Source organism: Calidris pugnax, unplaced genomic scaffold (genome assembly GCF_001431845.1).
Source record: "Calidris pugnax isolate Ruff unplaced genomic scaffold, ASM143184v1 scaffold1, whole genome shotgun sequence".
Lineage (NCBI taxonomy): Eukaryota > Metazoa > Chordata > Aves > Charadriiformes > Scolopacidae > Calidris > Calidris pugnax.
The window spans coordinates 643,708-654,010 of NW_015090800.1; the positions used below are offsets into that span (position 1 = coordinate 643,708).

At 38.5% G+C, this 10,303-nt stretch overlaps 1 long non-coding RNA gene across 1 annotated transcript; it reads right to left on the minus strand.

Annotated features, from left to right (window-relative positions):
• Nucleotides 1–301: 301 nt before the first annotated feature.
• Nucleotides 302–9,463, minus strand: LOC106885267. Its single transcript, XR_001411414.1, has 3 exons — nt 9,230–9,463; nt 1,240–1,465; nt 302–861 (listed from the first exon to the last, which is right to left on the minus strand). It is a non-coding gene; the product is annotated as an uncharacterized LOC106885267 (long non-coding RNA).
• Between the last annotated feature and the right edge of the window lie 840 nt (nt 9,464–10,303).

Genomic DNA, 10,303 nt, shown 5'->3' on the forward strand with positions numbered 1-10,303 from the left:
TCATCAGCAAACTTTCACTACGAATATAGAATCATAGAATGGTTAGAGTTGGAAGGGACCTTAAAGATCATCAAGTTCCAACACCTCTGCCATGGGCTGGGACACCTCCTGCTAGACCAAGTTGCTCAGAACCTCATCCAGCTTGGTCTTGAATGCTTCCAGGGATGGGGCATCCACAACTATATCACAGAATTATCAGAGTTGGAAGGAACCTCTAGAGATCATCTAGTCCAGCTCCCAAATATATCACACTATGAAGTTTATTTGGGAGAGGGGTCACATTCCAGAAAGGTACTCTTGACCAGAATTCTTCAGTTTCCTTCCTATTATGCCTCTGCACAATATTGTTCAAATCTTCATGTAACCAACACTCATTCTGCGTATAAAGATAGCCAGTAGAGCAGAAAAGTGAAGCTTCTCCTTGTCGTTCAGTTGTATCATGGCCCTGTCATAGACAAACCTATATTTTACAGTTACATACTTAATGGTTAAAACACGTATCTTAGTGTCTTCACACGTAACAGATCACAAAGCAACCCAAAAACGTGCGCTGAAAGAAAGCAATTAATAAGTTGCCTACCCGTGGCTGTCAGCCATTTATCCAGGTGCTTAGTGTGCCATGTCTGAGCACCCTACAAAGATTAATGTGGTTTTTCAACACCTTTGTTCAGGAGTAGGCTCATTTTCTAAGTGCAGAAGCAATCCAAGGAAAAACAAATCGCTCACACCAAGTCAGGAAAAGTTGCTGGAGGTGAAAATTGAGCAGAGGTCTCCCAGCCCCAGATGTGGTGCCTTGATGATCCTCTCTTGATGGCCCTTTCTCTCAAATACACCCCTTTCCTCATCTCAACATGAAGGATTCTGCAACATTCAACAAAAAGTAAAGTACAGATAGCTACCCAAAACAAACTGGGGAAATCTTTCTGCCTTGTCCCTAACCAGTAAGTTCTGCAGCAGGATTAATGCTACCACATACTAATGGGGTGTATTTTAACTTCTCAGTGCTGAGTGTTACCACCATTGCTGTGTGACTAGTAAAACACAGTGCAAAACACCTTTTCTATTTAGGGATGCCTGCCCCATCCTATATGCCCACCCTCACTTCAAAGGTACAAATAATCCAAAATGAACTATCTGTTTTGAATGCTATTGAAATAAGCATTAATTCAATTAAACCCAAGCAGTAACTGAGGCAGGTTAAAGAGTCCTGAGGAAACAAAATTGTTAGTGAATCCATACCTTTGCCTGTCCTTGAGCGTTCTCAGAATTGCCAGTTTAAATCTTGGAACTTCACAGAGAGCTAACCGGTGGAAGGAATTCAAACTGGTCATGTAATGGGACATGAAGCAACAGCCATGAGGGTCAGACTCTGCTTTCATTAAAGCCAATGTCCATTTCGATGCTAGGAATAGTAGAGAAACTCTCTGAAAGAGCTGTTATTCCACACAGGGTGATTATGTTTCTCCTAAAAAAGAGAAGATGACAGCCTGAACAACCAAAACCTAAGCTGTGGCTAGAGAACAGGGTGATGATGAGAAAAGAACAATATTCAGAGTGACTCAATCAATGTGATGACATGTTTTCCAGAGCTGGACTTTTCAGGCAAACATAAAGACTGCATTTGCTGTGCCACCTCTGCACTACCAGAAGGTCTCTCTTGGATTCCAGTTTGCAGTAGCACAGCTTTGGGAGGACCACACCTTTCCCACGTGAAGCCCTACAACTGAGCTAGGCTCCTTGTGTGACTAACAGAAAGAGATGGACAAATTAAACCCACCCTAAAAATAATGTGGACAAATTGTGCTCTGATAGCTTGATAGCTTTTTTTTTTCCTCTCTGGTCTCTTGACAAAGTTGGAAGCACGGACATGCAGCTTAGACTTTTGGATGGCCAAAGTTAGGAACAGAGAAGCCAGTTCATAGCCTCTGTATTTTGGAGCTGCAGAAGAGAAATCAGAAAACTTAGAAAAATTACCATCAAATTCAAATTGTCAAGCTTAGCAGCAATTGCATCAGGGATTTAGTGCAGGATTTGGGCTGGTTGAGAGCACTGTGAAGGAGGGAGGAATAAATAACAAGGCCATGTTCATGTCACCAGATAGTTTATGGGCATAACTAAGTTAAATTAAGACTTGGTAAAATCCTACATTTTTCATCTGTCAGCTAAAAATGATACAACTAGGACATGTTACTGGAACTGACCACCCGTAAATCATGTAAGAGGGAATGGGCTCTTTTGTATCCCGTCAGAATAATATCACCATGTGTTCAAAGGTGAAAGGAAAAATGAGAGTTCATTACTAGTTACTTTATTTTGTTAAAGACCTCAATTCACCTTATCCAGTACCCATTTCTATAAATGTTTGTTGGTACATCTTATCAGATAACATTTTGTTCTGTTAGCATTTTAGGTGCTAAAACTGTTTAGTTTTACAGAATATGAATGACAAACCACTTAGCAGATAAGATGTACCTGTAACTATTTTAGATTAATTAATTGTAAATCTTCATGTTTTCCTGTGTTAGTTTTAAGGCAAGTGCTTCATATAATACATCACTATCAGAATAGGCTATCTAGTTCTCACACTCCTCTTCTCTCAGGAGATTTTTGTTTTTTAAGAATACTGAACAAACTGTCTGCCATTTTCTATTACTCTTTTAAAATCAAAATGAAATTACATTCTCTTAGAAGTCTAAAAATGATAGACTTGAAATTTAATTTTAGAGTCAGTTTTAGCCTGATGATGATAATTACGTTCACTGGCACTTATGTTGATAATTCCTGTCTCTCACAGCAGCTTTTTGTGACATCTTCCCTGTACCTGGGCTTTGGTACTTTGAGAAATGCAAGTATCCACTGTGTCATAACTTTTTCAAAGATGATTTTTATGTTTTTAACAACACTGAGTTGTTTTAAGTTCTAAATTTGCACAATACATAAATAACAAGTTCTTAATTCTGTCTGTCATTTCAAAGGAATAGAAAGAGAATACAATGTGCCTTACCACACTTGTAATCATGACTTCAAAGGTTTACACATATTTTCCTGCTGAAAATATGACACGTTCCTTTTTAAAATTTTGCAGGTTTTTCAGAACAGAAATAAACAGAAAAAAAGAAATAGAAAAGAGAAGCTGAAGATTTTTTGTGCTAATGAAGAGCATTATAAGCATTTCAGGATTCTTATCTTGATAATTCCTGTCTCTCACAGCAGCTTTTTGTGACATCTTCCCTGTACCTGGGCTTTGGTACTTTGAGAAATGCAAGTATAACTAGGGATGCAAGTGCATGAAAACGTACAAAAGTTAGATGTTACGATTTAGCTGCATTTGGGCAACTAATTCTGTGCTTGTATAAATCCTGAGTTTACACTCTTTATGCAATAGACATATGAAGGGAACAGTTTTATTGTTTCATCTCACCTTAAGCTCAAAAATTGTTCCCATATGGCAGTAAGATGAAGACAAAAATTTAGGAGGCTTTTTAAAGATTGCAATAAGCCTGCTGGTGTATCTCATTCCCTCTCTGCAATTATGCATACGTATGCATATATATGCAAATGCATGCATAATCCCTTTTACAAACAGAAGTTTATGAAGTTCTATGTTAACTGAGTTAGGATTTGTGCCTTATCAGATTAGTATTTTTGCTATTCCTATTGGAAAGTTGTTACATTACATTAATCTTCTTGTTGCTACACATTGTCTTTTAATTTCCAGTTGAATTATAATTATGAACCATGTATATTCACTTGTTTCTCCTTATTTCAGTGAAAGCAAGAGAGAAATGGATGTCTATAACAGTCTAGCTAACACATGGGTAGCTAGGACACTCATGCTTGATCAGGCCAGGAGTATAAGTTATCACATTTTAGGCAAACACTGCAGCCTCTGGGCTAGCACCTTTTCTAGGGTAGGTATTCCCAGCTACCAGCCCCAGTTCTAGTCCCACAAAATTCTGCCTTGAACTCAAAGAACCCGCGTTGTTGAAAGTTTTATTGAAGCTGGAATATTCAGGGAAAAAAGAAGCTGTGGTTCTGATGAAGTGTCACTTTCCAACACACATATAAACCATTTCAACGAATGATTCCCGACCACATTTATTACATAACTAAATTTTTAAAGGTACCTCAGAGAATAAGTGAAATAGAGTTGTTATGTTTTCTGAGAGATCTCCTAGCTTCCTGATTTTACTGTGGTTATATTCCTAAGTAGTATGCAGCGTTCTATGGGGCTGTGATTTGCTGAGCAACTGAAAGCATTTTTGTTTGCACTGTTATTTTTAGCCCAGTCCGTATGAGCAAGTTCAAACACTGCTGCCATCTTTTGATTGAAGCAGACTCCCTCTGGGGCAGAGAAACATTGGGACCATAACTGACAAATACATCCATTAGGCAAATGAAGCTTATCTACGCAAAGAAGAGAGAACATCTCTTTTTAATAAGGAAGAGCCAGAAGATGGTAAAGAACCTATTAACTTTACACACTAGTTTTAACCAGATATTGGGTTGGGTCTAGTGCTGAATTTTCCTCACATCACTTTTAATCATCAAGTAGAAAAATTAGAGTATACTCCCATCCTGGAGATTGGATTGGGTACCTGGAGAGAAAAAACACCTGCCCCTTTTCCAGAACTGCTCACAGTTACTTTTATCCATGACCCTGTGAGGTTAGGGCTAGATCCCAAAAGCATAGTCCAACCCCAAAAGACCTGGCGAGCTACGATGATCCGTGACCCTGTGAGGTTAGGGCTAGATCCCAAAAGCATAGTCCAACCCCAAAAGACCTGGCGAGCTACTAGAGCAGTGATGATTAATTTCTTCGGAAGTTTCTGAGTCTTCAAGGGCTGGAGATGATTTCCTCTTTGCTAAAGGTCAGCTTTTACATAACCTATCTGCAATGAGCTACACTCAGGGCTGCGAGCAAGCACAGCTCGAGTGCAGTACAAGAGCAAACAGAAGTAGATACTCAGTGTGAAACTTCACTGAGACAATTAGCAACTTTCAGCTAAATAGTTACAAAGGTCCTGGGCAGGAATTGCCCTTTAAACAAGCTTACACCATGATCAGGGAATGTCAAATTTGGGAGGAAGTTTATTTTTGCAAGCTGTTGAGTGTGATAGGGTGTTTTTCTTTAAATCATAAATCTGCTGACTTTTGTGGAAGCTTTTGGAAACTATGAAACAGGCAATTGTTTCAGTGAGGGGCTTGCTGAAAAATGCCTGATGCTTATCTTTAAATTATTAGTTCAACTAAACAAGAGAGTTTGAATAGCTGTTGGATAGATATTCTGCAGGGAAATACCTGGTTGTGCTTGCATCATCCATCTGCACTTCCCAGCTCTCCTCAACCCCCCGCCCCCCCAAAAAAAGCTGCTCTGGGCCTCACTGAGCTACTTGGGTAACAGCAAGGGATTTAAATACAGTAAAGAAGATACTATAAGGAATCTCTGCAAGTACGGAGTTAAAATAAACCCCTCGCCTAGTCCAAAACCCATGCAGTGAATGATAGCTTTGGCTCATCACTAGACAAGCAATTTAGTGCTTCTCTCCGACTCTCAGCATCCCTTAAATGGTGACTATAAACCCATAAGTGTCTTGAGCTTTTTGTACTTTAATGGCAGTCTCATAATAAAGGAAAAATGGATTCAAACTTGAGGAGAAAGGGACAGAGGATCTAAAGGGCATGTAGGACTTTTTTTTTTTTTTTCTTGCATATTACAGGATTTCTCTTCAATGTTACTGCTGGAATTATTTTATTTTTTTTTTCCTCGGGGATAAATTTCACCTCAGCAGAAAGAGTCAGTGGATGAAAATAATACTGCCTCTCAACTCTACATAAGTCAAAGGGTTAAATTTTATCTTCACCTTCAATTATTCCCATTATCAATCAATCCAAAGAAATAACAATCACTAACCTACCCTTATCTGACATTAGCACGTACCAACCTTAACATGCTTTATAAGCCTGAGTTTTGGCTCACAGCTGGTGTGGAGCAGGCAAGCCAGTTTTACACTTTTTTTACTAACAGAGAAGCAAAAGCAAAAGAGAAATTACACACCTGCTGACAATCACTCCCAACTCCAAAGAAACAGTGTAAGAGATCTCAGAAAGGAAGGACAGTTGGAAAGGGGAAGGACAGTAATGGTAAGAGAGTGGGTTTTGATCCCCCTCACAGCAAGTGTGCTAAGGACCCTGGGATAAGCAGAGGAAAAGACATGTCAAAATGGATTATTTCAGAGAGCAGATTTTTTCAGAGAGCCATCAGGTTGGGAAACCACACTCTGTTCTTTTCAGAAAAAAAAAATAATCGTGCTTACTTCTGATAAAAGAAAATGAGTAGAAACTTGAATTTAATTTCAGAGTTTCCACTTTTCTATACAGATGAAGATGACGTTTAGCTGTATTGTACATTCATCGTGATGTATGAGGAACCCATTAGGCTAAGAAATGGCAGTTTCTATAGAAAACAGCATGCAAGAGACCATGTAACTATTACCATGTTTGCTCACCCTCAAGCTTCCTGCCCAACCAGGGCAGGGTCATACGAAGGGGTTGGCAGTATCAGCCCAGGACAAGAACCCAATAGATGCCTCAGGATTTGTAGTGACAAGTTTTTGCCTGTTTCCTCATCACACCTGTAGCATTCAGTTACATCTAAATGAGGGTGGAAAAGACCCGTCTTGACAAATAATCTGTTATTTCTTGTACAATTATTATTGTCATTTATAAAATGAAATAAACAATTATTTCCAGTATCTTCTAATGCTATTCCCAAATGGCTTTTTCTGAACTTTTGTATAAACTCTGTTATTTTCCGTGTAGGCCAGCAATGAATTAAAATTAAATGCATATTCAATAAATCATTTTATAATGTGACCAAAACAATATATTGGAGTTAGTCACACTAGTTCCTATGAAATGACCTAAAACTTTGTCCAGGATTTATAACTTCTATAAATTGGCAGAGGTAGGAGTCAGCTGAAAAATATGAAACAATTGAATGCTTTTGTTAAAAACATTTAACACTATATTTTTCATTTCTTTTAAACAATCACGGCTATAAATTTCCTGCAGGAGACATTATTTCCCACACAGTACAGAAATTACCTCTGGGATTTCATTTTACTCCAGACAAAGCATGAATTCTTTTGCAGTGTATGTGAATATCTGTGTGTATGTGTGTTGTTTATCATACAATAATTTAGCCTCCTGCAGTTTATGAATAATGGACGGAAGTTCTCATTGCTTCACTACAATGGTAGCCTTCTGAAATAGAGTAGTAGACCTATTTTCAATGTGAAGTAGGGGCCAGCATTTCATTAATTACTTTTGTCAGACTAGGACCAGGAATGTTTGTGTGGGAGAAAAAAAACCAAATAAACCAACACCAAAATGTACTATATCGTATAGGTGTCTTAATAATGAAATAAAATTATCCTAAATGGTAAAGAGATTATGTATGGCTGAGACAACAACTCTATTCAACACAATAGTTATAAGTGTATTTCAGTACTGATGCTACAGGTGTAAGATGTAAGCCATCATAAAGAAATAAACAAGAAGTTCACTTTTTACTGCCTCTCATTGACTATAACCTTTGGCAAAGCTCCTTATTAAAAGATGGTACAATCTTGCTAAAGCCAGGGACTGGGTCACAGAGTTCAGTTCTGTCACAGGGTTAATCGGTGACTTCAGTGTGTTTATCATAACTCCATTAGTAAAATGGTGACATGAGCTTTTCTTCCCCTCTTCCTCTTTTTTGTTTAGATTGCCATCTCTTCCCAGCGTATGGGAATGTCCCATAGAAATGACCTTCTGTTAACATATCTAGAATTTCTTTTAAACAGCTGAGAGAAGCAGGGAAGAGCAGACTACAGAGATAGGATGAAAGTCCCTGTAAATACAGAGAATTTTTCCTGTCTTTTCTTGCTCACACAAAAAAATCACGCAAAACCCCAGGCAAATGCTGCTACTGATAAAATAATAAAGATAATAAAACAGGATCAGTTTTCCAGGGTGAAATTACTAAAATTCTAATATATTTTCAAAAGAAAAAAAAAATATGTTCAAATGAAACATTACAGTTTCATATGGGTTTGTATCTCTATTTGGCTTTTCTAAAGAGAGCACATAGTTTGAACTTTGCCATTTTGCTTCCTTTTGTGCCACCACTATTTTAAATAGTATTATATTACATAAAATAATACATATAAACAATGAATCACAATCAAATGTGAAAATTTTCAGACTTTTTGTCATTTGGGGAATTTCTAAAATTTTGCATTGCCCACCAGAAATTCTGTTTACTGACCAAGATTTTTGTCTAACTTTTTGGTCTATACAATGGGAAAAGAACACGGACTAACTGAAAAGTGAGAGAAGACTAACAAAACAACACGCAAAAAGATCACAAATAAAAACTATGATGTAAATATATTGATAAATATGCAAATTGCCTCGATAACTGTCACACTAATTCTTCCTGTTAAAGGCATAGCATGGAAATTTTAGAATAGTGTAAGAATATCCCTTGATATGGAGATTTTTGGTAAAGAACACACACACAGTGTGGAGGGAAAACAGCAGCTTGCAAACCCTGCTAATTGTACATTAACATTGCCATTTTTTTCACATTGGTGTGACCACTGTGTTATCACCTACCCTAGTCAGATAAAAACTTTCCCAGGACATTGCTGCAATAAAGAATTACAGAAATGATGAAGGCACGGTCATAAATTCAGGCAGGGAACAACACTATGCTCCTTTCTTACTGACTATGAGAACCAACTGTTGAAACAGATGTAATGTAAACTGCAACTCTGTCACACATACTTTCAAGATGTGATGTCCTGGTCAAAGAAGGGTACAGATTTGTTTATCCTAAAAAAGAGACAAGAACACTGACCTTGAAGATCAGATCAAGCATAAAGTGGCCTAAAATAACAAACAAAATGTATGTCATATCTACAAGATTCATTTCTCAAGTTTATACATGAAATTCATGAGTAATTCTGGAGAGGTTGATCCCACAAAATGGTGTTGAGAATCCAGTTGCCAAGAAACTAACAGAGGAATTTTGGATGCTCAGCACCTTCCAGGATTGCCCTGATGGGAAAAAAAAATTCAGAATGCCCCATTAAACTAAATCAAACGGCTTAATACTTTGATAGGCTGTATGCTGCTTTATTTTTATTTTATTGGACTTATTTCTGGAGCAAGAAAGACTTACCCTCAGTTGAGGAGGTTAGGGAACACTTAAACTTGGCATATACAAATACATGGGCTGCAGCCATGAGAGCTGAGGGAGCTGGCTGATGTCGTTGCTGGATTATGGAAATTGAAAGAGGTTCCCGAGGAATGGAAGAAATAAAATCTCATCTCTGTCTTCAACAAGGGCAAGGAGGATCCAAGGAACTACCATCTGGTAAACCTCATCTCGATCCCGGTGAAGGCGATAGAGCAAGTAATCCTGGAAATAATTGTCAGACAATTGAAGGACAGAAATGTTACCAGCAGCAGTCAGCAAGGGGAAATCATGCCTGACCAACTTGATAGACTAGCTTGTTGGATGACGGGAGAGCAATGAATGGTGTTTACTTGGACTTTAGTAAGGCTTTCGACGCTCTCTCGCATAACAGGGGAGACTCCCAGACAAACTGATGAAGTACAGATTGGTGAAGTGGATTGAAAAACTGGCTGAACAGCTCTACCCAAAAGAGTGTAATCAGACACAGAAAACCCAGATGAAAACCAATCACTAGTGGTGTATCTCTGGGTCAATACTGCGTCCTTACCATTTGACCTCTTCTTTAATGACCTGGACAATGGGACAGAGCACACTCTCAGTGAGTTTTTAGATGATATGAAAAGTATAGGAGTGAGCACTACATGAGATGGTTGTGTTGCTGTTCAGAGAGATCTGGAGGAAGTGGCCGGAGAAACAGGCCAACAGGCATCTCATGAAGTTCAACACTGGGAAGTGCCAAATCCTGCCCCTAGGGAGGAATAATCCCAAGCACGGAATAACCCCAGGCACCAGTAGACAGAATAAAGATTAAGCCAGGCTGCTTCTCAGTATGGCCCAGTGATGGGATAAAAGGCAATGGGCACAAACTCAAACACATGAAATTCCATCTTAATACAAGAAAACACTTTTTTACTGTGAGGGTGATCAGATACTGGAATACGTTGCCCAGAATGACTGTGGAGTCTCCATCCTTGGAGATATTGAGAGCTTGAGTGGGCATGGTCCTGGGCAACTTGCTCTAGGTGACCCTGCTTGAGTAGGGAGTTTGAGCGAGAT